The 27,251-nt window shown below is 40.2% G+C and overlaps 1 protein-coding gene across 4 annotated transcripts in view; it reads right to left on the bottom strand.

The window, feature by feature from the left end:
- Positions 1–27,251, bottom strand: part of LOC139133449 (histamine H3 receptor-like) — a 210,579-nt gene that overhangs the window by 55,756 nt on the left and 127,572 nt on the right. The window contains exon 1 of one of the 4 annotated variants that reach the window (XM_070700055.1): positions 11,207–11,582. The exons of the other annotated variants lie outside the window; for them this stretch is intronic. The gene's annotated coding sequence lies outside the window, so the exon portion shown is untranslated. Of the gene's footprint in view, positions 1–11,206; positions 11,583–27,251 lie in introns of those variants that run through there. 4 annotated transcript variants of the gene reach the window in all.

Below are 27,251 nucleotides of genomic sequence, written 5' to 3'. Positions count from 1 at the left end.
CTGGCGACGGTTCACAGATGCCGAGGAAATGGTCACTGGCAGCGCCGGCTTTTGCGCTATGTGGGAAATGCCGAGTAAATGTTCCTATGGGAACAACTGCAATGGTTTGTTTGGGAACACGATTTTGAGGTCAGAATGATATATGACCACAGTGGAGGAAAGAGTCAGCTTGGATTTTGGCAATTTGAAAGCAAGTAGAAAAAAATCCACAGAGCCCAAATGCCCGAGCAAAATACAAAATGCACATACCCGTCCAGACTGAATTCAATGTCAAAATATGGTTTTATTTCAGAGTAGAAGTGGCGGGAAAGACTACACTACATACCACAGTAGCAACGCTACCAGAAAGTAAACTTTGTGCAACACCGTATACGTGTACTCCCCTGTCGTCAATTGGCATTTCATTGCATGGGAATGCGATACGAAGTATGTCAGCTTAATCGACGGGGTCAGTTCAAGAAAGCGTGGCAGTATTGAGGAAGCCGTTATGAAAGCATCGGGACTTAACTTTCAGTATACATATCCATCGTTAATCACTGAGCGCGCATCTGCAGTCGCCTCACTAACAGCTCACACAGCGTGTCAAATACACGGCATCTTCGGCAACCGGGAATCGCGCCGGTGCAAATTTCAATAGCGCGTCGTAAATCACGATTTTACGGCAAAAATGCAGTCCTTTTTACTCATATTTACGATCTCAATAAAGAGAAATTATGAGCTTTAGAGCCGGGCCTGTCTCAGATAAAGTGGAATGCATAGATGAGCCACGGCTACTGCGCTCAACAAATCATTCTCAAATAGAATTAAATTTGCACTAGGTATCTCAGCTTGCTCCGCGGCCGCGAGCTATGTGATGATAGTCTACAAATTGAGAAGTTTAGCCTAAAGATTATGGATGATAAAGTCCAACAGCCGTAAATCAAAATATATTTTCATCTCAACTGATTGTAAATAAAGCCATCACAGCAGCGCGATGCTTGATGGAGATGGATCGACCGATGAGGGCAAAGTTCGCTCGGCGTTCGCTGTGTGGGCTGTTAACGAAGAATTGGCTCAGCGCCCAGCCATTTATAGTTTTTTGACGCTGCATCAGTGTAAATATGTTTACGGTATGATGCGGAGCACAGATGAGAGAATACTGTCATCTCTTAATGTCTTCAAATTTCCATTTTCTGAGTCAGGCGTATGGGAACCCATGAAGGACGAATCGCGGAAAGAGGTGAAGTTGGATGCCGTATCGCATTTCTTGGCAACATCTCACGGGGTCGTAAAAACATATATGACACAGTCGAAACCTCTGTCCGTTATGTACTATAAATGGTAATATTTTTGATGTTTTGTCATTATAACAACTGTTTTGTCACTATGTTTATTTAAATTTTTGTGTCAAAATGTAATTCGCCGTCATACCAAATGTGACACAGACATGGCCGATGCGTCAGTCTCTGTCGACTTGCCCGTGGCTAGTTTTACAAACGACTATGGAAGGGCAAACACCGCTATATAGTAGCCTAGTCATATTGTCTAAGGGCGAGAAGTAAAGTCACCCGGATCGAAAAGAGCACTTTGTTTTGCCATTCAGTAAACGTAGCCCTCACCCAAAGTCACGTACATATAATAAAACAAACTCGATGACGTATTCAGCGTCATCACCCAGCGTTGGTGTTTTGGTGCCTTTAAACATAATTGAGCTTCGACGCAGGTGACCCGTCAGCTCTTCAAGGACCAATAATTCAGCGAACAAAATAAATTACCAGGACAAGTTCCAGACTAAGTACGGATAATTATATGCAGATTACCATGTGTCATACGTCATCATAATAATTGAGATACATCCTCTGGCTATAATATCGTTCAACACTCGGAATACGTCTCTACCGACAAACATTCAGTAAAATTGTGAAATTTGAGTCTTATAATAAGTTCTTGTGCACTAGCAACAAGATGTATTTTGCCATTTTAGATTTGTTTGTCTGTCTGTCTGTCTGAGAGCAAATCGCAATCGCTTCAAGTTGAATATGCTTGACCAAAAGGGCACATACTTGCTGTACATATGCAAATGACGAACAAATTTATGAAATTGCATTATATATATGCTGAAAATCTTTGCCAAAAGAACACGTAATTTTGCCATACGCATGATATTTCGTCGCGGAAATTCCGTCTCGCAACTTCTCTCGCTCTGGTTTACGAGCCTCTAAAAGTGACAAAATAGCTTGCTAGCCAGGTGTTCGGCAGGTGCACTTGCGTAATAGCCACTTATAGCGAATCATTACAGAGAGTAAAGGCAGACCCGACGGAAATTTCGAGTATAAAGTATACAACAGCCTCGGGGTGGCGACTGACCTTTGACCCGCGAAGAGGGTGATACACGGATCCCGCACGGTGTGTTGAAAGTGATAAAAGCGACAATTAACTTGTATCACTATAAACCGACCTTCAACAAGCATACTGGATTGAATGCATAAGCAAACGGTGGTCGATATCGCGATGCAGTCCTGAAAACTCGAAAACAAACTTTGAAAAAGTGCATTCCCGATGTAAAGGTCATCGTCCGGTCAAACTAGGAAACTTTTCCCCTAAGAGGATTCTTTCAATTGACAATAGAGGGCTCGTCCATGTGTATGTGTGAAATATAGATGATTATAGGTTTACTTGACATTCGCTGTACCTTTAAAATTTCGATAATTCAATTGATTATCATTTATCCGCGATTGGAACACGGAAGAAAAGAGATTGTCTTGATATTGGTGCTCGCCGAAAAAAACCACCGTGATGGATTGTGCATAATACTTCGCGCGTTTGCATTCAGTTTCAGAGCACAGGATAAGGGAAAAGTCATTAAAATGGACGCCAGTCAGTTTCGATTGATATCCGGCCAGCGGAATAAACACTACACACCGTGGCATATAGGTCAGTTGGCCACTTCATACTGGATATTTGGAAAGCTGGGACTTTGATCAACGGGACAGTAGATGCAAATGATGATTTTTGAATAGTCTTTTTAACGTCAACATTAAGTAGAGTTTCTTGTTCTACTGTCCCAAAAATGTTGAGATGCACACGGTGTTGAGTTTGTCAGCTCCGCTTGTACATGTTTAGACTGCATTGCTATTGCTGACAAGTGAATTCTAGTCCGGACTAGAATTCAAATGTAAACAAGAACAATGCGTTTTGCATGTATCGGCGCTGTCTTGACAGAGAGTAGGTGTTCCAACATGCTCTGGGAAGACCCCCGAGTGGAACGAGGACATGCAACTGACAAATAAAACTAAAAGAGCGAAAAAATAATTAAAAGTTACGGCTACCTTCCCTTTAAAATTATGAAGACTGGCAAAGACATTTCTTGTAAAATAGTCTCCTCACCAACTGAGTGAGACCTTGAGGGGCTTAAGCTATCGACATTTTCATTACTGTTGTTATAGAAAACAAATATACTTGCTTCTTCTCTAGAAAGTATGTTGAATACACTGTATAAGCCTGGCAAAACGCAATGCGATGTTAACAATCTGGAATTTCTTTTACAAATGATTTATAGTCCAGACTTTAGTTCAGTAATCAACAATAACATCGCACATAACACGTATGCAGGCTGAGTTGATGGAACCAGAAAGGGTATTTGACCAGCGGAATAAAAATTATGTGAAATTCATCGGAAGTTACGACTGATGGAGCTTTCAGTTTGCGCCTCCAGCGTAGTCGTTCGCCCCTATGAACTGTAGAGCTCAAAAAGGTTCGAGCAGCTGATAGGCCAAGCTACAACCGGAATGCATCACATGCGGCGGCCCTGACACACGTCGTGAAAAAGGCCGGGGAAAACTGAGTTACTGCCGGATCAACAGGTTAGCGTTACAAGTACGCTCGCCACTGTAGGTTGTCGCCCTGATCCGTGTACGTTGGGTGCACAACATGAGTGGTAAGCACTTATCGACATCCATGGCACAGCCATGAATCTGTTCGCCGACAAGTGGACGTACATATGACCATTTTACAGCTGTTAGGGGATTTCCTGTCGAACAGGGTTCAAAGGAGTTCGATGAGATGAGCGAGGCTGAGAAAAAAAACACCTTATTTTGTCTGCGATATCGACAGAAGGATATCACAGATAAATAAGACAAAACAACGTAAACAATTGTTGATTTCAAGTATGGTTATTAGTTACACCAGCCGATGTCGTAATAATGAGTGTTTAATTAATTTGTGCGTCACGGTGCTGCCAAAAGATTGCGCATGGTACACTTCAACTGAGATCATAAACTTCATCATCACACAACCACCACCACCACCACCACCATCATCATCATCATCATCATCATCATCATCATCATCATCATCATCATCATCATCATCACTATCACCACCACCACTATCATCATCATCATCATCATCATCATCATCATCATCATCATCATCACCATCATCATCATCATCATAATCGTCATCGTCGTCGAGTCGTCGTCATCATCATCATCATCATCATCATCATCATCATCAATTATAACATTAAACATCAAACACATCGACAAGAACAACGACCAATACCAAGAAAACATAATCGTCATGGCCTGGACTGTAACGGTGTAGAGTGTGCTCCGGCGACAACTTAAAGAACGACAAGTCAGCCATACGGCCAACAATCACCATGTCTATCTCTTTCTCATTAAAATGTGACAAATGAAAATTTTGTAGGGGGTAGTGGTCTGGAAATGGAGAAAGTCAACCAAACCATAGCGGGGAAACTCATCTTCTTGTTTCATACGTACTTCATTTATACATTTCGACTGTAAACTCTCCCCCCTGACAGCCCAACGAGCTGACATATCACAGCTGCTGTTTACAATCACCCATTGTGGATAGAATCATTTGAGTCAAGGGTGACGAACAGACAGGAAAAAATCCGATTTCCTGCGTGTCCACTCCAAAACATGACCGTACCCGATAAGTTTTATTTTACGACAATGCGATTGGGTCATCAAAATAGGATGATCGAGATAAATACGTACGTCTTCATCAACGAAACTATTGAACTGTTTCTTCTCGGTTTTTACACACTTCAGATGATGAGGGTAATCGATATTTAATCATTAAATTTTGCTTTCAATCCGGCATATATGGCTGTCTTTTCTTTTGACCTTGGCATTTCAATCTATTCAAAAATTCGGGGAACATTAAATTTGCAGGGGAGGCCTGGATGTGATATTATGTGTTTGTGCATGCGATGAAGATATTTTTGTGCCGAGCAGTCGTTAGAGCTCGGACGTGATTCTGTCATTGCGAAGAAATTCAGATACGTGATCATCGTTTATTATTAGACGGGTTTGGTGAAAATTTTAATATTTAGCGCTGATGATCTGCGAGTTCTTGGGCGGCCATTTTTGAAACTTGTCATCAAACAAAATTTACACAAACGTTCCAGTATTCCGAAGTTGAGCGGTCGCCATTGTGTAATAATGAGTGAACAATGCAATGCCCATGGCAACCTCTCTATATATCATTATTGCTTAATCCGTGGAAGGCTTTGATCACAACAATGCATGCCTTTCCTTGCATTTATTTCAAAGAGGAAGCTACGGAACTGGAGTAAATGAGCAAGGCCACTGGCTGCAAAACACGATCCACTCGCTATTGAATACTGACCCACAAAGGCGCATTCCGTGATCGCACCCAACCTCCCAGTCTACAGCCTTTTATAGTCCAGAATAACAGACCTCATAGTTTGCATCCCTGCCTGATGCCTTGAAGAAGCATCAGCGTGTGTGTTCAGTGATGTGTTGTGTGGCCAAACAATGTTGAGTAAGTGTAGTAGTTACAGCAAACACTAACCTTGCCCACGAGTCATTTGCTAGCAGTGCAGCGCCCTCAATTGACAGTAGAGGATTAAAATGACTTATACAGAGAATCAGTGTTTTCCTGTTGCCTGTTTTGCGAAATATTGAAAACAATACAGTTGTAATCGGTTAAAGACCAAATTATTCCACCTTCATTTCTGTCTCGTGACATACACAGATGAAAATTCTATGCAAAGGACTCGACATATGATTGTAACGAGAATATGGTGGCATCTCCCTACAAGAGATTTAGATATTGACGTTTATTATCATGATCGTGAGCAGTCGACGTCGACAAAACTTTAGGCAAACTTTGAACATAGGTATGCAAAAGCAGTTTCTCGGCGAGATATGAGTCTGATTCGCTATTTCTCGCTTGGTCGGGCGAGCAAAGACGCGGACAGGTAAGTTTTAACTTCGTTGACATAAACTGTAACATATACCATTGCTTGTATTCCACTTTTGCCCCTTTCTTTCTGTCCTTTCTTTCTGTCACTCACTCTGTCTCTCTCTCATCTCTGTCTTTGTCTCTGTCTGTCTGTCTGTCTGTCTGTCTGTCTTCAGTCAGTCTGTCTGTCGTCTATCTCTGTTTCTGTCTCTGTCTCTCTCTATGTCTCTCTCTTTCTGTTTCTGTCTCTGTCTCTTTTCTGTTTCTGTCTCTGTCTCACTCTATGCCTCTCTCTTTCCGTTTCTGTCTCTGTCTATCGTCTGTCTGTCTGTCTGTCTGTCTGTCTGTCTGTCTGTCTGTCTCTCTCTCTCTCTCTCTCTCTCTCTCTCTCTCTCTCTCTCTCTCTCTCTCCTCTCTCTCTCTCTTCTCTCTCTCTCTCTCTCTCTCTCTCTCTCTCTCTTTATTCTTCCATTCTTCGTGAAGGAAAATCTGTAGCTATCTATGCTGTCGTAAGGAAAGTTACGAAACATGTTGCAATCCAAATTCAAACATTACTGCATGTAATTATTTGCGCGACAGTATCTAATTCATGATATAACTACAAAAATCAAACAGGAACTGAGCTATGCTATTTTGAATTTGTTAGGGTCGAGTGACACTTTTTTTTTAAATTTTTGTGGGTTTTTATGTTTTGTTTTTGTTCGATGGAGGTACCAGGAAGTCCAGTATCACAAGACTTGAGAAATATTATCTGAATTTCAGAATCTATGAAAGGTCATTAAGATTTCCGCAGTGTCTCAAAAAACACAACACTTAGCTTAAAAACATCCCCTTGAAACGAGAAAATGCTGAGTCATCACTTTCTACAATCCACACTGGAGTCGGCCTGACCTGTGTGACCGATGAAAATTTTATTTCCCGGAACTTGAAATATTCATGATATGAAACCCCTTACCTTCTCGATCATTTAAAAAGTTGAATACCAGAAAGGATAGGATTGGTGCTTGTGCTAGAACCCGATCTGTTTGCGCTTTAGACTGTGTCTGAGATTTGACACTACTCTGGGAAGTCTCCAACCCGTGTTAGACTTAATCAACGTTGACAAGATGTACATTCAACCGGCCCTGGGTGACTATAATAGGCGGTCTAGTGATGTCAACGATGCAATGACTCGCTGCTTAACTGGCGTAATTTGCTGTACACCCTTCGCCGTTACATCCGTATCAATCACGAGCATTGAAATTTGTACACAGATGGTTTCGCCTTTGGGTTAAGTGAAGGCTATACCCTCTGCTGCAGAGTTCGTTCAACCTCTACCGCGGGTCTGGGGACAAAAAAGCACGGACTGAAGCCATTGCTGTCTTAATAGGCATTCGTGACCTTGTAAGTTGATATAGCTGCCGAATTTTGATGTTTGGACTCAGGCTAGTTCACATTTTAAGAGGAAACGCTCCAAGCGAGGGACTGAGCACGCCTATGAACACGATTGACCTAATTTACAGCATTTCGAATTATCTAAAAGTTACAAGCAGCCAAACTTTTGGCTACATACTACCACCGTTTTCAAGAACATTACAGGCGTACAATTTTCCACTTTTTTTCGAAACAAAGTTTGGTGATTTATTGAAGGGATACTCAACGGTGACGCGTGCCTAACTAGATAGTATGCTGACTTTAGGTATCTCTGTGACTTTAGAAGATCGGCGTTTCACTGTAATGAGAGCTTCATATAGTGACCCCTCTGAGCACACGTTTGCCAAACGTACACGGATAGCTTACCCTTCCCATTTACACCTTTGTTGACCCTTTAAAGGGCTGCTAGCTGTACCTTTTGATAATGTTGTGTGACTGTTTTTTGTTTTTAATGTCAATGACAGCTTCTTTTTTCTACTCGGCAACAGCATGTTAAAGCTCATACTGTTTCGCTTGTGAACGCATAGTCTATGCGTCGTGTAAAGTGCAATGTTATTGTTTATAATGATGTTTGAATTGATTCATTTGTCGACGATAACAATGCAGTATACACATGACAAGCTGGATACTGTGTATATTAGTATTTTTTGGGTGATTCGTACAAGAAACTGTCGACTTTGTTGACATTCAGAAAAGCATGAAGACATAGTGAAAAAAAATCGTGAAGAGTTACAGCTACCGGCCCCAGCTACCTACCCACCTTCCTACAGCTACGTATATCCGGCTTGATCTGATATCTTGCAACCTTGGTGGAGCGATAAAACTGAAATATCTACATAGATAAACTGCAGCGGATGATACACACATTCAACTTTGATTCTATCACACATGCCAAGTAGCCACACGTTGCTTGCAAACTCGGGACCAACTGCCTAGCCAATAACTGAGAATCGCGATATCCGCGCATGCGCAAATGTTGTCAACAAGAAGAAAACTCAGAGAGTGACTAACTTGATGGCTAAAACATTTGACTTGACTGAACTTTGCCTGGAAAAGACATTGCCAAGCAAGTTTTTAACTATTTTTTGCTTCAAATAATTTTGAAGGATTTCTTAATAAAGTAGGGAATAAACCGCTGAACGGGCACTTCTCCTATTTTGTATCGTCTGATAGCGATGCGTACATAGCGTGCAGATCTATATTATCGATGGCTTCGTTTGACACGACTGTGGAAGTAGAGGGTTTCAAGGTTGATGTTCCCAATCAATCATGTCAAATGTCTCGTTAAGCCTTTCGGAAATCGAATATCTCGGGAGAAACTTGATTTTGAGCGCTGCGACACGGTATCAGATCATGATCGTGATGACGTCATCTTTTTTTTCTGACTCGCCGGAAACAGCCACGCACCGTTCGGGAAGGTTAAGCGTTTAAACAGCCATGGGCAGTCAACTTTCAATTACTCTTGATCACTTTTCCCGCACCATGAGGAAATATTATAGCTAAGGTTCCAATGAGAGGCGATTTCATAGCAGAGGAATGCAAGATACGCAGAGAGATTATTGCAGTACTTCTTGATCAAGGGATAGATCATTATATCGTGAAAAGGACTCCGAGTTGTCAGAATGCCGCGCTGAATTTTTTTCGCGCTTCAAATTTTGAATTTTTTTTTTCAGATTATGCCTGACATGCACATTTTTCAATATTTCCATGCATTGTTTGTCCACTTTCATGCGAATATTTGGTTTTCAAAAGCGGAATGGCTGAAATTTTGATTTGCTCTGCATATTTGTCAATCCCTGTGTAGTCTTCACGCAATGGTCTGTACCATACACTTACGCGTTGCGGGTTTGACCACGGTTTGTGAAACTGTCGTCATGGCTTCATCGTAGCTGTTCTGTGAATGATTGATGATGAATTGATTATTTTTATCATTCATCGCATTATAAAGGCATCAAGGCTTGAACTCTTGACTGTCACAATATTTTCATTACTTATGTTTTCATAATACAATTACATTCTCTTCTTTCTAAAGTATGTTGAACAGCGGATTAGTCTTGCAATACAAAATTGCATCGTGTTCAATAGAAATGTTATAATTTTTGACACAACATTCCAGTCCGGATTAAATTCAACTGTCAACATACAAATACATACACCAGACTATTAACAAGCTGAGTACTAGGCATGTGGGTATTATGTGAGTAGAGTTATGGGACTAGAATAAGAAACTGCATTTTGCAAAATTGAAAAATATTCTGAAAAATACATCGGAAATTACAGCTGATAGAGTTGTAACGGAGCCATTGTCTAAAACACGTTAGCCTAGCGACCTAAACTTCACTGAACCAAATCGCCGGAAGTCAGATTAGGCTTGCAAAAAGGGAGTAAACTGTACGGTAAGGCGACTACACAGCGCCAGGGAAACGGGACCGTCCGCCAAATAACAACAGTACGCCAATTCAATCACTTCGCCGTTCAATCATTTCGAAGGGTGATAGCGTAGCAAGTCGTAAGACGCTATTATTACATTATCACTGCGGTATTTGAATACTCGTCGACTAGAAATATTAACCAAAAGAACTCACTTAACCAGATTCTAATATGTTTAACAATCGAACACAATCCACAAAGTGAACCACGGTGAAAACTCCATGGGACGTGAAAAAAGAGCAATGTACGTGATTTAATTATGACGGCTCCCTTTTATCCATATGTGTGAGCCGCACTTTCAAAAGTGGCAGCATTTCATATTTTCAGCCACTTAAACACGTACGACGATCAATTACAATCGAAACTGTTTACGTAATTATTATTAATATTACAAGTCCAATATTTGGTAGGGTACTTCAGCCTGGCGGCGGTATTCTTTGCACGCTAGACGGATGTTTACATCTTTTGCCTTTTATTCAAACTCACTTAAGCGCAGGGAGTGCGGTGTTGTGCAACCACGGTGAAAGCGACGAAAGAGCACAAAGGAAAAGTGCGCCGTCTGAGATTTCATGGTCAGGACGTTCTTATATCGTCTGAGTGAAAGCAAAAAAGGGCGGGAATACTCATCGACGATGCCTTTAGGTGTACAGACGCCTTGCTCTGAGCTATATTTAGAACAGTAGTCCGTCGCTATCGCTTCAAGACTGCGGCGTAGTACGGGTGGATGGCGATCGCTACTCATGATGCCAAACGGATCGCTGTACAGAGTTTTGCACACATTTTCCTATTCTGAAAGCAGAGGACCAAAGATCAAAGGCGTATTTCCTGGTGTAAGGCTTCCAAAATCGCATTCTGAATTCTTTCAGAAGTATGCAGGTCAGAAGAAATTATGTTACCTCTTTGATTGTAATTCAGTGCATGAGTGTACCTGACCAACTCAGGGCCCGCTTTCAACAAACCATAGGGGTTATGAGTAAACAAAATGAGTTCAAACGCTTCCACGCTACGATGGCCGCGGGAAGAAGCACACAAATAAAACAAAAACCAGCATCAACCAATCTTGGCAACATACTTGGTGAAAATTTGGAAATCTCGGGAGCATCGCTGAAACGCGGATGAAGCGTCGTAGAATGTGAGAGAATCTTACCTCGGTTGTAGACGCAAAGGTTTCCGTTTTCTGAGTAGCTGACGACGAAAACACGCGGCCCGAGAGAATTTGAACGTGTCCACGGCGCTCACACAGTCAGAGAACACGGAGTGTGACATCCGCCCTGTTCGCTTGCTTCGGAGTAGCGACTATAGCCTTCGCTTAGTCACAAGAGCGCAGCCTTCCAAAGACTTAATTATAACATAATGTAAATCGACACGAATGACGTCACATCACGTGTTAAAGCCCCAAAGCCCTAGAAGCGTGATGACACAGCCACATCACCTAACAACGCGGCTATTCTTCAACACAAGGATCTTACAAGCACTTTTACCTCGCATCTGTGTAGACCTCTGTTAGATACTTCATTGAAAACGGCGGCATCTTCACAACTCTGTAAACCTCGCATTTCAAAGGACCTAGATGGCGCTAATTATCATCAATGGCAGAGCAAATAATGCCCCACTACTATTAAGGCACCAAAAAATCGATATATTTTGCCAGGGTGTTTACAATAAAGTCGATCAATATACTCAAAAACTGAAGCTAGCTCTTCTGTTTCTGTCGAGAGCCTACTTATCTCAGAACTCGAACCAAAAATAACTCAGCCCAGGAGTAAGGAAGGACAACCGTTTTTGCAGGGCGGAATGTTTCTTATTAAAATCAGCTCCTTTCAGTCGTCGCTTGAGGGAAATGGATCATCCTACAGTACCTGACGTAATTGATTCATTTGTTTTAATTAAGCAGGAGAAATACGCCTGTCAAGGACGGTAACAGCTTAAGGGATCAAATCGAAAAATAAGATTCTACACTTCATAATTTGCCAACGTATAATAAGATCCGAAGACCTAACGTAAAAGGGTGATTACGTAAAAGAGCCTGTGTTAGCTATTTGTTGACGACAGTAAATATTAAACTAGCTGGGGTTTTATTTTACGACTCACGATTGCACTAAAACAAAGATATTACCGTGTATAACTAAATCCTAGACAAATAAATAAAAAACTGAAGGTTAGAGCTATCGAAGAAACACGTTTCCAATGATCCGCACTAAGGTTCAAGGCAGCAAGAGCCCCGAAAAAGAATTTCTTTAGCTCAAACCGTTAAACCCTTCTCATTTAAATCAAGACAAAAAGTAGAGGTTAGTGTACAATTTTAGTATCAGAAATAATTTACTTAAGTTGACCGATATTTGAAATCTTAAAATTCACTGCTTAGGGTAAATTAAATTTTCATTTGTCCCCACAATGAGACGGTTGTAACTTCATTCACTCCTCAAGCTTCAAAATACTCCCCTACAAGCAGGGTCAGAATACCCTGCGCAGTACTGTGAAAAATTGACAGTCCGAATACTACATGTAATCTTTCCCCTCGGGCGCGTTCTGTTTAAATCTGTAGAAATGCGATCGCACCATGGTTTTAAATATATTGATATGTTTATGACAAACTGACGAGAATGATCATATTCTGAACATGTGTCTAGAAACACAAGCCTGATGCAATCGAACTGACGAATCGGGCAGCCTTCAGTTAAGTTGGGCCGGCAATTTCTTCTCCTGCAGCCGTCAAAAGGGACTAATCACTCAAATTAATGTTTAAAACATTCCTGACCTCAACATGCCATTGATGGGGTAAATTTTAGTGTACTCTTCGAGAAATGTGTTCTTCTTGATGTTATTGATATTTAAATATGTTATAATTGGCAGTGTTTGTCTTGGCATCACAAAGCATATATATATATATATATATATATATATATATATATATATATATATATATATATATATATATATATATATATATATATATATATATATATACATATATATATATATATATATATATATATATATATATATATATATATATATATATATTCTTTTGTTTCGTTGTGACTCCATGTACTATGCTGTTACTCAATCATCGGATAACTGTAATATATCGAAGAATATATATATATATATATATATATATATATATATATATATATATATATATATATATATATATATATATATATATATATATATATATATATATATATATATATATATATATATATATATATATATATATATATATATATTTTCTTTAATTCAACTCAATTTTCGACAAGCCGAAGAACACTTTATCGGGTTCCGAGGGGGCTCTTCCATACGTTTATGAAGTAACTGGTACCCCTAAGATTATATTAATTTGTAAAATTTTCACAGTATTCTCTATAGTCTTTACCAATCAATCTCCAGTGATAGAAATGGACACTACCAGTACACTTTGTGATGACAATAACATCAGGAGAAAAAATATTTTCCAAGGCCCTGCTCTTCATCTAGATCTCAGACTGGTAATTGTACAGTCAGTTGTATGTCATATTTCGGCAACAAGCACATTAACAATCGACGCGATTTGGTTTTATTTTAAGGGCACATTGAAACCCGTGAATGTTACATTACTTAAGCGGGGTGCATTATTCAATCTTACACGTCATCTCGTAAAAAAATTGACATAAAATCATTTTACTGCGTAGAATATGTAATTTAGACTTCCTAAAGTGTAGTACAGACCGACCGCTAATGACAGAATCGAAGCGATCTTCTGGCAGTTAAATTTGATAGTAATTGCGGAAAAATAATTAGTTTGTAAACGTGTTTCCAACGACCCTTTGGGCCATGTGCAGTACTCGCTAAACTTGTTTTAAGAGGCGTATAAAGTCCGTATTAAACTATACTCGCCTCTGGTGTTTCATAACACGCTTACGTTTGACATCGTAGAGTTTCTTGTTAAGAGGTACAGTGTTTCTATCCGACTGGAGGAGCGGGTTCATCAAACGTGACATATATTTTGCACTTAGTTTTTTTTTTATATTAATCTTTCAAAAACTGGTTAGCGTAGCAGATGTGAGATGAAAATATTTCAGAATCGAGTGTGGCTCTTTTTGTCGGTTCGTTTCTGCATTTGTTGGTGATTATTTTTTTACGTTAAAACCCTAACGCAAAAAATATAATGCCACGCGATTGAGAAGTATTAAGATGGTGATGGCGGATATTAATAATAGAGTTCCAGGCTTATTTTGAGTACAAAAACCTCTTATACGGTTTCTGGTAATTGAAGCTTCAGTGTACGGAACGACTTTGCGACGCTTGAGAGTCATGAAACGTATTTCTCATGAAGATTTCAAAAGATTAAAATGTGCATGAATTAGCTGCACGACCACCAAATTTCAAGAGCTATATATACAGCCTAAGGGCCCTGTGAGGGTGACGTCATATATAGTCGATGCTGTGCCTAGGTTACTGTGTCCTCTCTCAATCGCGGTTTTGTTGGGAATGTTTTTAGTATGATGAATAATAATGGTGTATTTTTGTCTCTGGATGCGTTGGTAGAACCATTCTAAAACGCACCCCCATGGGCTTTCGGTTGTTTGTGCTATTCTCACGCAACAACGACTGTCTGCATCAATTACTGACGAACCAACTTATCACTTGATGGTGGTTACGGTGTCACGCTAGGAGGGGAGGCGCTGTCGTACCAAGACATGAATAAATATTTCATAAATAATAATATCATCTACATTACTAGTCCCGGGCTAAATTATCATTTAGGAGTCGCACTCAAGTAATTAGATTTGACTATTGTCCATGTTCGATACTGCCAAAATAGACTCAGTAACTTTGACGGAACGGGCTCGTGCACATGATAAAGAAGAGGCAAGCACAGTGCAGTTGGTTGGGCTTATATGACCCCATTTGACCACATCCTAGCCTTGCGTAGGAATATTATAATCGACCTATTCTATGGGGCAGCTTATCACCTGTCGCAGTGTTAATTTTAAAATTAAGCAATTAGAAAGTTCTCAATCCAGCGTGTCCTAAAAAGCCCAGTGCTTGCGGTCACGTGTCTGTCGACATCCTTCGTTATAAGTTATTATGGTGTTCACATGAGTTTTCAATGCAGTTCTTTTAAACTATGTAGAATCCAAACCCTTTTATGTAGAATATCGGTCAATGTTCGGTAATTTTTCTCTGCTTGTGGCAACAAGCTTTGCACGGTAACCCCAATTTTTATTCTTGATTTGGTAAGACAATGGTTAAGAGTTTTTATTGAGGAAATTTTGAGCAAACATTTAAGTCTTTCACTTTTGAGATGCATTCTACCTTAATGTGCAAGTTTCTGAGAATGTCGTGTTCGACAAACGATTGCGTTGGTATGAACAGCATTAATTATAGTTAAAGTGGTACATGCCTCAACATTAAAAGGCTTAAACTTTTACTTAAGTTTTCCTCAATGAAACTTTCACCAATTCTCTTACCAAATCAAGAAAAAAACATCAGGGGTTGCCGTGGCAAAGTTTGGTACTAGAGAAACAAATTACCACACATTTTATCGATATGTGAAATTCAAAATGATCGTCATGATCCCTGTGTTCACTGTATGGGGAAAAATACAATTTTCGGAAAACTAAGACCGTGAATCGTTTCCTTACTCCAAGGACTTTATGAGTCCCCACAAGTGGTAGATTAGAAAAGAATTGGAAAAATTTGAGACTCTGAATATGTATCCTTGAGGCGCGTTCTACCTTTAAGTTAAAAACACAAAATCTGTCGTCGATACTACGTAATAGTTATATGTGCGTCTCCTTGCCTCGTTTCAAATTCTCGTTAAACTTGAAAGTTTATTCACCGGGTGAAAGTCCTTCAAAATACATTCACTTGACTACAGTGAACGTCACAAAATGTCTCCTAAACTAGAGACGAAAGTATTGACCACACCACTGCGCAACCGGTTTCGTTGGGGAACCTGACGAAACATTGCTTTGATTGGTCAAAATATCGGCACGATGGTCTTCGCTGTGGTAACTTCGATGGACAAAATTAAATCGCTTACTGTCATCAGAAGAAGCTAAGACCTGCTGTGAATAATTTTGAACTTTGACATAGTTAAATACATATGTATAACAAACTTTATGGCACTTCGACCTCTGTTAAAACATTACGTACCCCTCGGCAATCTTCTAACAACACAATTTTGGGAAGACTGTGTGGTAAACACACAAGTGTGTTCAAATTCAGATTTATATTAGACTTCGAACTCAACGCGCCGTGCGTGTACAACATGCGTCGCCGTTGTTGATGAATTAATTTCGGTCCGGACAAAAATTCATTTGTCTACAACAACACTCCACACGAGTGATTACACTTGTACGGGTCGTTTTGACTAGCTGCCGGGCACTGGGCATTTCGACACGATCTCGGAGGCAGGACAAGACATTGTCATATAAAAACAGAACAAAGATATACAGAAAAGCTCATCACAAAGACACAGCTAATGGCGCTTTAACGGAAACTTTCTCGAAACAGATACTTGCAGACCGCTGTGAGTGACAGGGAAGTTGGAGTTGCGATACCGTTTTCAGGGTTATCACGATACGAGATCCCGCCGTCTTGGGATGACCGAGACAGGTCAGCTTAGCATCATAGATCGTTTATGCTATCAACTCCATCGCCGTTTAGTTTCTCATATACCAGTACAATGACCGCAGTGTACCATGTCAATGATCATGTTTTCATATCGCAAAACCCACGTTTACATAAAAAACAGTGCTTCGTGCTTCCTTGCTGTTGAGTCCCACACTAAATAATTACAAGATGAGTTTATTTGCGTCGCTCATAAATAACAAAGCATGCGCAATACACACTTTTTACCTGTTCATAAACTGTTGTAACGATATGTTTTCGTTCTATCTTCCAGAGACATCCCGCTTCAGCGATTGAGAAAAACAAACCTTACAACTATGCTAAGGATGAAATGTGACCCAGAAACATCGCCTTTAAAAATTGAAACGATGTATCGCTGCATCCTTGATAATTAGTTTCGTTACTTTTCTCTGTGTATTGTCACTCACAAAATGCTTCTAAATGCCGTGAATGGTGCCTCTGTTCAGCTGTCAACACCGCCCACTGTCGCTATTGTTGAAAAAATGCTGATTATTAATCCTGGAAATTAATTTGCTTTGAAGGTATAAAGGTAGATATTGCATCTGTACAGGTTGTACACACGGTGTATAGGAAAAGGTCAGAGGTCAACACACTCTGAGGTCAGCACATTCCACCAAGCAGAACGACTTTAATAGGCAATTAACGATATGTTGTGAAAATGAAACAAATCATGTTACCAATACTGTCCCTTTTCATATCACTTCCGATTGAGAATGTACTTGCTACGTATGTATGTATGTATGTATGTATGTATGTATGTATGTATGTATGTATGTATGTATGTATGTATGTATGTATGTATGTATGTATGTATGTATGTATGTATGTATGTATGTATGTATGTATGTATGTATGTATGTATGTATGTATGTATGTATGTATGTATTTGTGTATGTATGTATGTATGTATGTATGTATGTATGCATGCAGATAAACAAATAAAGTACAATATATGTGTGTGTGAGTGTTTGTGTCTGTGCGCGCATGTGTGAGTGTGTGTACAGACACAGACACAGACACACATCAAGTACACAGGACTCCTGATATCCTTTACGACGGCTTCATGAATTCGAGTGCTCCTCCTCCGAGAGAGAGAGAGAGAGAGGAGAGAGAGAGAGAGAGAGAGAGAGAGAGAGAGAGAGAGAGAGAGAGAGAGAGAGAGACAGACAGACAGACAGACAGACAGACAGACAGACAGACAGACAGAGACAGAGACAGAGAGAGAAGGAGAGTGATGAATGTGGTGTAACGATCCCATAGTGTCTTGCCAATTTGTAAACGTCTTACTTTACGTGATGAGTATGTCTCGTCGACCGTGAATTTAATAGGTACATCGCGTCTTTCTCATTGAATATACGGCACAATACTCGAATTGTCTTCTGCATTCGGAGGGCCGAACCTGTCTCATAGCCCCCCTGAACGTAAATACGCTTCCAGACCACCTACCTCGACTTCTATCATCTCAGTTCTCAGACTCATACAAAATAGCGTCTTGCTTGTGACGCGATCCGAGGCTACGACAAGATATCAGAAGTGTTACGCGGGGTGACTTTGAAAACGACATCGGCAGTCGCGCGGATCGTCATAAAAAGCAACGAACCGATCGAAGGGTGTTATAGAGAAGACAACCATAGAATTGCCCGGGAGTCAAGAGTAAAATGGAAAGTCTCACCTGTAGCCAGTAAACGTCACGGTGACTGATGTAGGAACTTTGTTGTCTTCGCTGAGATATAATAGGCAAAGGAGAAAGAGACTGCTGTAATTTGCACACTAGCATATCCAGTTCCGGTTCTACTTTAAATTAGCTGATGCCCTGGGTTTATGTTAATTATGCGTGGTCGACAATCAGTCATGTGTATTAACGAGAACTTCACATTGCTCATAGCCCACATTGTAACCCACAAAACCAGTGTCACCCCCTCCCTGAAATCAGACCGCGGCACAGTTTAGTCAATATATCAAGCTGCATCGAATCAGCATGTCGTTGAAAATTCGCCCGTTTACCTTTGTTGTTGCAGGAAATACCTTACCTGTGGGACCTGCATGCTCTCTGCGTATATGCCGCTAAGCACAGACATTTTCTCCATTGTGTGCGCGCTAAGGTACGCTTGGAAGGTAGACGGATTCACTCGCGCGAGAGAAAACTCACGATGTCGACACCGACAGATCACCGTCTGCAGTGTCACTTTCACTTGACTCATATTTATTTCAAAACATTACCCTGTACGACCACTGGATATCATTTGGAGGTACATGTATACTAAAAAAATCCATGAGCAGTCATTTCTGACTTGTCACCGCAAATTTTGAGCGTCTGCAAATCAAACGGTAAATGTTTATGTGCAGCCAAGCGAGGATACGTTTTACCAATTTGCGATGAATTACTAATCAATTTTACTTTTTACGAGTAATTCACTGCGTCTCTCTAAGCTATCGCGTGACATTGACTTTATCCCTTTGCTGTTTATTGCACGTTGAAAGGTACACTCATTTTCGCCGTAATCTAACACAGGCAAACTTCCTAGGGTTGGGGGGCCGGGGGGGGGGGGTCAAATGACGAAAGCAGGGAAGGTGAACTATACCTGTTGAAATGGTCGTCTAGGGGTTGTGCGTCGCATTTTGCAGATGCGACTGCACCAAACACATTCGTAACACGCTGGGCCAACTACCCCGGGGCGACGCTTGCGATCCCACTCTAGAGATAACTGATATCAATAGTTGTCACCGATAACTTCGATGATGCGAAGTGTCATTTTCTGAAACACTCTGGGACATATAAAGATTGTGTTCATATCTGTCTCTAGGCATGGCGATCGATCTAATGTACCGATCTTAATAGCAGTATACAGAAGAAAGTGTACCACCCGAATTCACATGCGCAGGAGAAAACACCTGACGCATTTAATGCCCTTACGAAAGGAAATTTGAGCCATTTCCCTTGAACACAGAAACGGATCCGGAGAAAGCAAGAACATTTCTGCTGGAGAACTGACTGTGTTAAACTTAACTATACATCAGATTGAAAATCGGAGGAATGAATGTTGCATTGTGGGGAAACTGGCCGTTCTTTTCTTTCATTTTTAAAAGCCCCCCTTCGGAACCAGAATCAAAGAAATAAATGCGGTCCGTTGTTTAAAAACGGACTGTAGTCGTCTGAGGTTTTCAGAAACGGCTTACAGAATGAGATTGCTTTGCATCTAATGCATGTCAGCATAGGCGTGTCAAACGAAACAGCAATGCTAAATGACAGTTACGCATACACCTTGGGTGGTTTACCTTTATGGTGGCATTATATCTCAATATAAGGACGATTTTCTTCGACAGAGACGAAGGTCAGAAAATCTTTTGTCAAATTTAAAGGGAATTGGGGAAAAAGTGCATACTATGTACTGGCATATTTTTGTTTAAAGCCATGAAATTTGTTTTCAGCAAAATGTAAAAAGCGAGATCGGACTGGAAGCTGAAAGAGGCTTAAAAATATTCGAGTGATATTCAACATCCTGTGCACCCATCAAAAATATTTTGAAGACTCGACAATGTGAAACGCTTCAAAGTGCAAGGCCAATGTGAGAGGGAAGTGTTTGAAATACATCTTGCTCATGTGGTATTCAAATATGAAGAATGTTGCCATCGACATCACCTGTCTTCACGGGCAAACACAGTGCATAAACGTATGCTCCCAACACAATCTGGGGGCATGTACATCCCTAGAAAATTGCTATAGTATGTGAGCAACCTCCTGCCTTCACCAAATCTTGCCTTACATCAGTTAAAGGGATTCGGTCACATGTATCTATAGTGGCTAATCATCGATTGTAAGTTGGAGGGACACGTAGAAAAGCATATACTACAATTATAACTTCTGAAGTTCTGTTGGTAGACACCCGTCTATAATCTGGTTAATATTTTTCCTATGAATATATTTATGCAAATTTGTAGTGACTAGAGTACACTTAATATCCCTGACAGCTTTGTTACGATATCCCACAACTTGTTTTATATCAGGCTCCGATACAAGTCCGAGTTCTTTAAAACTTTTTACGACAATGAGTTTTATCTGTTGGATGAAAAACGACAATGAGCAACAGTGTGACCTGTTGTCACGACTTCTTTAATAAAGGACTGACAGGAAATACAACCAAAGCTAAGCATACGTGCTATGCAAAGCTTAGCGCAACAGAGGAGAATTGTTCATTTCCCAACAACACCATCTTATTACTTTACGCGTGACGTCATTCCGGCATAGCGGAGAAAGATTCAGCGTTGTTATTTGCTGAAAATAACAGGGATTGAAAACTTTGGTGACGCAAGTTGATGAAACTCACAGTAACCGATCATTTCACCGTCTGTCGATGAGACAGACTTCGAGTTTCTTACTTCAGGTTGTATTTATGTAAAACGATTTCTGAAGGTTTATGAAAACCAAGTGGTAAAAGTTAGGGTTGAAATGGGTTGGACGAAATTTAGATCTGCCGTTGAGGCGTTTCAGAGTTTTAATCATGTTGCTAAACTCCTTTTTAGCTCACGTGTGTAAACACGTGGGCTAGTGTCATAGCGATGTCTGTCTGTCTGTCCGTGTGTGTGTGTGTGTGTCTGTCTGTCTGTCTGTCTGTCTATCTGTCTGTTTACACGATAACTCAAAAACGCCTGAACGGATTCAAGTCAGATTTGGTCCACAGGTACCATATGCTACTTGCAAGAGCTGATTAGATTTTGGTTGGTGTGGCTTGCATATTAATGAAGTTATGCAATATCGTTTTTTTCTGTACAATGGTTTCCCTATGGAGATGACAGTGTAGACATATATCAAGAAATACTGCACAAAATTCCATGAAACTTTTCACAGATGACAATCTCAGAACATTATTATGATACTGTGAGTGTCATGTCAATTATCTTCTCATTTGCATATTTAATGAACTTTTGTTATCAGTGAGATAACTCTGAAATTCCTGCGCATGCACCAAACTTGATGATACTTGCAACAAATATTGATCTAATATCTAATTATACTTAGAGGCATTGGTCAGTGTGAAGTTAATAAATAGCTCATTTACATATTTTATGAAGTTTTGTAATTAGTCATATAACTCTGATATAACTGCGCCAAATGTGATGAAATCTGCTGCAGATACTTATCCAACTGATATTTAAGTATGGTATAAAGCATACAGTGGTGTTAAGTTAATTTAGGGTTCATTTGCATATTTAATGAACTTTGTAATTAGGCATATAACTCTAAAATTACGGCATCCAAGTCAGTAAAATTGGGTACAGATGTTGTTCTGATAAATATCTAATTGTACTGAGAAGCATTTGGCAGTGTCAAGTTAACAAATAGCTAATTTGCATATTTTATGAAGTTTTGTAATTAGTCATATAACTCCAAAATAACTGCACCAAATGTGATGAAATCTGCTGCAGATACTGATCCGACAGATATCTAATTGTGGTGTAAAGCATTTAGTTGTGTGGAGTTAATTAAGGGTTCATTTGCATATTCAATGAACTTTGTAATTAGTGATATTACTCCAAAATTACAGCATTATATTTGATGAAACTTGCTACAGATGTTAATCTGATAAATATCCAATTGTACTGAGAAGCATTGAGCAGTGTCAAGTTAATAATTAGCTCATTTGCATATTTCATGAAGTTTTATAATTAGTCATATAACTCCGAAATAACTGCATCAAATGTGATGAAAACTGCTGCATAAACTGATCCGACAGATATCTAACTGAGTTGTAAAGCATTTAGTAGTGTGAAGTTAATTAAGGGTTCATTTGAATATTTAATAAACTTTGTAATTAGGTATATAACTCTGAAATTACGGCACCAAATTTGGTGAAACGAGCTACAGATATTGATTTGATAAATATTTAATTGTGCTATGAAACATTGAACAGTGTCAAGTTAATTTAGGGCTCATTTGCAGTTTTAATGAACTTTGTAATTAGTGATATTACTCTAAAATTACAGCATTAAATTAAATGAAACGTGCTACAAATGTTGATCTGATGGATATCTAATTGTCCCATGAAGCATTGAGCAGTGTCAAGTTAATTAATAGCTCATTTGCATATTAAATAAAGTTTTGTAATTAGTGATTAAACTCTGAGAGTACTGTGCGAAGTTGATGAAACCTGCTACATATAGTGATATAACAGATATCTTATTGTTCTGTGAAGCGTACTACTATTAATGAACCTGTTGTAAAACACGTGAGCATATTCAGTTCATATCTGGTCTCATGTTGGGATACACAGTGAAACCCTTGATAAAATGAATTATAACAGTCTGCTTGCAGTGGAATGGACGGCCAGCGAGTTGACTTAATTTTATTTAAGGCCGAGGGGTGTGCTCTACGTATACGATTCTTTCTTCAGGCGTATAGGTAGCCTGAGAGACAGTGATGGGGATCTTTACTGAGGCTCAGCTAGGAACCAACCAACCAGCTATTAGCGGATAGCTCATGACAAGAGTAAAGTTGTGTTGTTGATGCCAATATCGCTTTTTGTCTCTATTGCTGATTATTAACGTACAGGGTTTGCATTAAATATTGAGTTAAGGCCAGAGAAAAATACAGTTCCTAGGATATTCTTTGACAGCGAGCATGCAAATTTGTTTTTCATTCCTTTTTTATGAACCAGCAAAAATTCCTACTAGTTACATTGTTACTAATGACTTGGAGTCTAGATATTACAAACAGTCCACAATAATAAAGGCATTGCATATACAGGCAATGTTGACAGGACATATTGTGAGCATTTCCACATCATGCTCACAGAAGAAAACAAAAATTCCATCACCGACAGCACTAGAATAATTGCGATGCGAAAGTTTAGTATGATCTTTGACGCTGTTTCAAAAATTATCCTAATTGCCTACAGTAGAAGCGGCGAGTTTCGAGGAATAATTCAATCATTCTTCCTAGCCTAGATTATCAGATATTTGCTGCAATATTGATTATTTCGAAGAAGTGTCGCGAGTTTTAATTCATAAGAAAACGATAGCAGACAGCGCCGTGACTTTAAAGTGACTTGATCCGATATCGCAAGACAGTGAATGTTAGTATATCTACATTCATTGACATGCGCAGGGCAACTCCTATATACACTGAAAACAGAGATAAAATGGTTTATGATTTTTATATCGACATATCAGAGCATGGCACTTTAAAGTGTCCATCGGTGTATGTGTATAGGATCATGATTGCATCTCTTAAAATAACCTCTCGAACGACCAAGGTCCGTGTGAGTTCGAGCTCTCTTGAATCGAAAATACTGTTTACTCGCTCTCATTAACACAAACGGAATGCATTAAAATTCTTGCAGAGACAGAAAACTACGGAAAGAGTCTGCGGAGAAATATTCTCGATTTAAATAAAAAGGAGGTATGCGCAGACAGTGACTGCTTCAATTTTATTTTTCTCAGTCGAGTTATCGAAAAATGCAAATGAACCACCATGGCACGACACGGTTACAATGGATTTTCAAAGCCGTATCGACATCTTCTGAGAACGTTGTCGGTTGAATTGCATATCAATAAAAATGGCGATTCTGAGAACAGCTTGGCTTTTCAAAATCGAGCTTCATAAAAAAACAAAGATAAGTGTCATTTCTTTCTTTGCCGCTACAGAAGAAGCAAGACTCCCTGACATTAGTATCGCGTCATCAATCCTTAAGAGGAAAGGTCTGGTGTAACGGAGTTTCGAGGCGCGGTAATGTGCTGCCACCTGCCTCACAGGCCAATAAAATTGAACAAGCTCGATCGAATCGCATAACTAAATGCCACTGCACGAACTTTTATGTCCCCGAGTCTTGATCGCGGAGCCAGCGCTTAGAAATGCAATGATCGTAAGCCATGTGGAAACACCGCTTCCTTCCCCTCGCTGAAAGGAAAAACGAATTTTGCCGGGGACAATTATCTCATATTTTGCAAAATCAGACTTTACTTAGCTTGCTTTGGGTGAACGTGCCATTCGCGTCTTTCCGGCAGTTTTTCAGTAAAGCATTTCCTCTGTACGGACGTGGTGTGCTAAGCTCCCAGTAAATATGGAAACTTGGCTTGATTTTGGGGGATTTTAATATAATCGCGAGGCAAAATTACTAATTTAAGCTCTAAATTACCAAACTCTTTCCACTCCAGTGATTCTCTGAATGATTTAGCAGTGTTTTATTTCTTGATAGAAGAATCTTGGTCTCTGCAGACCACGGTTATATCTCCATGACTATTTGACAATCAGGAATATCTTTTGTGTGTAAAAAACGGTCCGAAAAAGAATCCGCATCGTACCCGGAAGTGTGAACACAAGCCCGTTTTAGGTAATCGAGTCACGTGTGCTAGCCAATCTTCGTTCTTTGACATCCCGACGGTCGTTAAGGGAGAATTGTAGAAAGCTGTAGCCTTACGAAAGGACATAAAAGAAAAAAAAATACGGTTAGGCAGAGAGCACTGGCTCAGGCTGTGGCTGTGTTCATTTTGTGTAGTTTTCTGGTCAGGACGAAGCAATCACAAACGGGCATAGAGTTGACTGACCGAATACATCTATGCAATGTAGCACAGTCACGTGCCTCCTCAGTCGGCGTTTACGATTTTAACCCCGAGTTCACCGTGATACCGGTTGATCCTCTCCATAAATTACAAAATATATTTGTGAGTCGACATGAGAGACATATACGTTTGGCGTGCTGTATGTCTTCAAAACTACTGGTAAAAAATAGCATGTCTACCACCGTCTGTCATCCTATTTGTATCTGTTGTCTTTTCTCTCCAGCCATGTGTCTTATTTTTCTGTTGGTTTGTCCTTTTGTCTGTCTCTCTTGGTCCGTTTTCTGCGTCTGATGTCTGTCTGCATTTTGTCTCTATCTACATGTATTTCTGTCTGTCTGTGTGTTCTGTCTCTGTCTCTGTCTGATCTCTGTTCCTGTTTCTGTCTCTCTGTTTCTCTCCCTGTCTGTGCCTCTCTCTCTCTCTCTCTCTCTCTCCTCTCTCTCTCTCTCTCTCTCTCTCTCTCTCTCTCTCTCTCTCTCTCTCTCCCTGTGACTATAATGCACTTGACAATATTATCAGCTTAATTTTAGGGAAGTTAAAGAAAATAGCCTGTCCTCGATCTTGACGGCAATCTTGACAGTTTCAAAGGTCTATACAGTATTATCCATTCGTTTCTAGCATACTAATCAGCAAGCTCTTCTCGGCGCCGATAAACGTTAATCACTTCTTCTGATATGGTAAGCTATTTCAAAGTGACTCTTAACAATCACTATTTATCAAGACACGTTTAAAAAAAATTAAGAGAACATCTTCATTCAAGGACAAACTTTAAAACTGTATTGCTTCAAACGACACCGACGGAAGAGCTTGTTACGATCTGGTATCACGGGAAATCCGTTTGATTTCCGTCGCTTGGTGAGCTGTCTGACGGGAGATGACGATAGTTTGGACGCATTACCAATGTAGGTTAACGAGAGACGCCCGACAGGGGCAGCAGAACCATCGTTTTTCTAGAACCAGCCAGAGGTTGTTTATGGGTAGATGTACCGTTTTACGGTACTGTGAACAAAAATTGAAATTTCCGGGTGAAAGTGCACCCCAGTCTGATTTAATTCCCTCTCGTGGACTAGTTTTCAGACGGTCCATCGTTCACCTCCCTGGCCCTACCTACAACAGCTCCACACTGCCCCACCAACGTCACATAATACTGCCCTGCTCGTCACACACCCCGAAAAAATCAAAATCGTACTTAAAATCCACCCATGGAACTTTTTGGGCAAAACCATACAATTTTTCCCGCCCGCGCGTGATTGGAGAAAACAATTGCCTGCACGCCCTTCAGAAACTCCGGACTCTTTTACGCGAACAACCTTGTTGACTACACCTGTCCTATCTCTCCTCATACATTTCGAACAGATGAATTCACCTACTTTTATTAGGGCCGCTGAATTTGCCGAGGGAGACTCATTTGGCGCGTTTTAATGAAAGGCGAATGAAAGGTCAGTTGCAATTTTGAAATGTCGTCATCATTCATAATTTTGCAAGCACATTCCGAACGGGGACGTCGATTTTTCCCGCCTCTCCTGAAGATTAGACAGTTGATATATGCCATGAAGCCGCAGTGAAAGAAAATGTGGCGAGGCAGCGTGCTTGGCGAACAGACGAACTGGCCGTCATATTTCCCACGACGACGTAGACCGAGGCGCGAACTTTGACACCATTTTCCTTTGAAGAGCACGCCGCCAACTGACCCACTGAGATCAATCTGTTCACAACTGTTAACAACCCCATCTGTGAACAACCTGAACTAACATGTTCTTTCTGCCCGAGAACACATTGGAAGGTGTTGACTAAACGAAGAAAATTGCTACTGCGTGCCGTTAATTACTATTCTCATTTCGCGGACGCACGCAAAAAATATTTTAAAAGTTAATTAAGGTCGCGAGAGTGAGATTTTTCTCGCCGGCTGGGGTGACCATTTCCTGTATTTTCAGGTCATCGACGGCCGCTCGAGCAAAAATCATTAACGTAACTTCCCGAGTTATCGCTAATGA

Source organism: Ptychodera flava, chromosome 5, assembly GCF_041260155.1.
Source record: "Ptychodera flava strain L36383 chromosome 5, AS_Pfla_20210202, whole genome shotgun sequence".
In the NCBI taxonomy this organism is placed as follows: Eukaryota; Metazoa; Hemichordata; class Enteropneusta; family Ptychoderidae; genus Ptychodera; species Ptychodera flava.
This window is presented reverse-complemented; position numbering and strand designations above follow the sequence as displayed.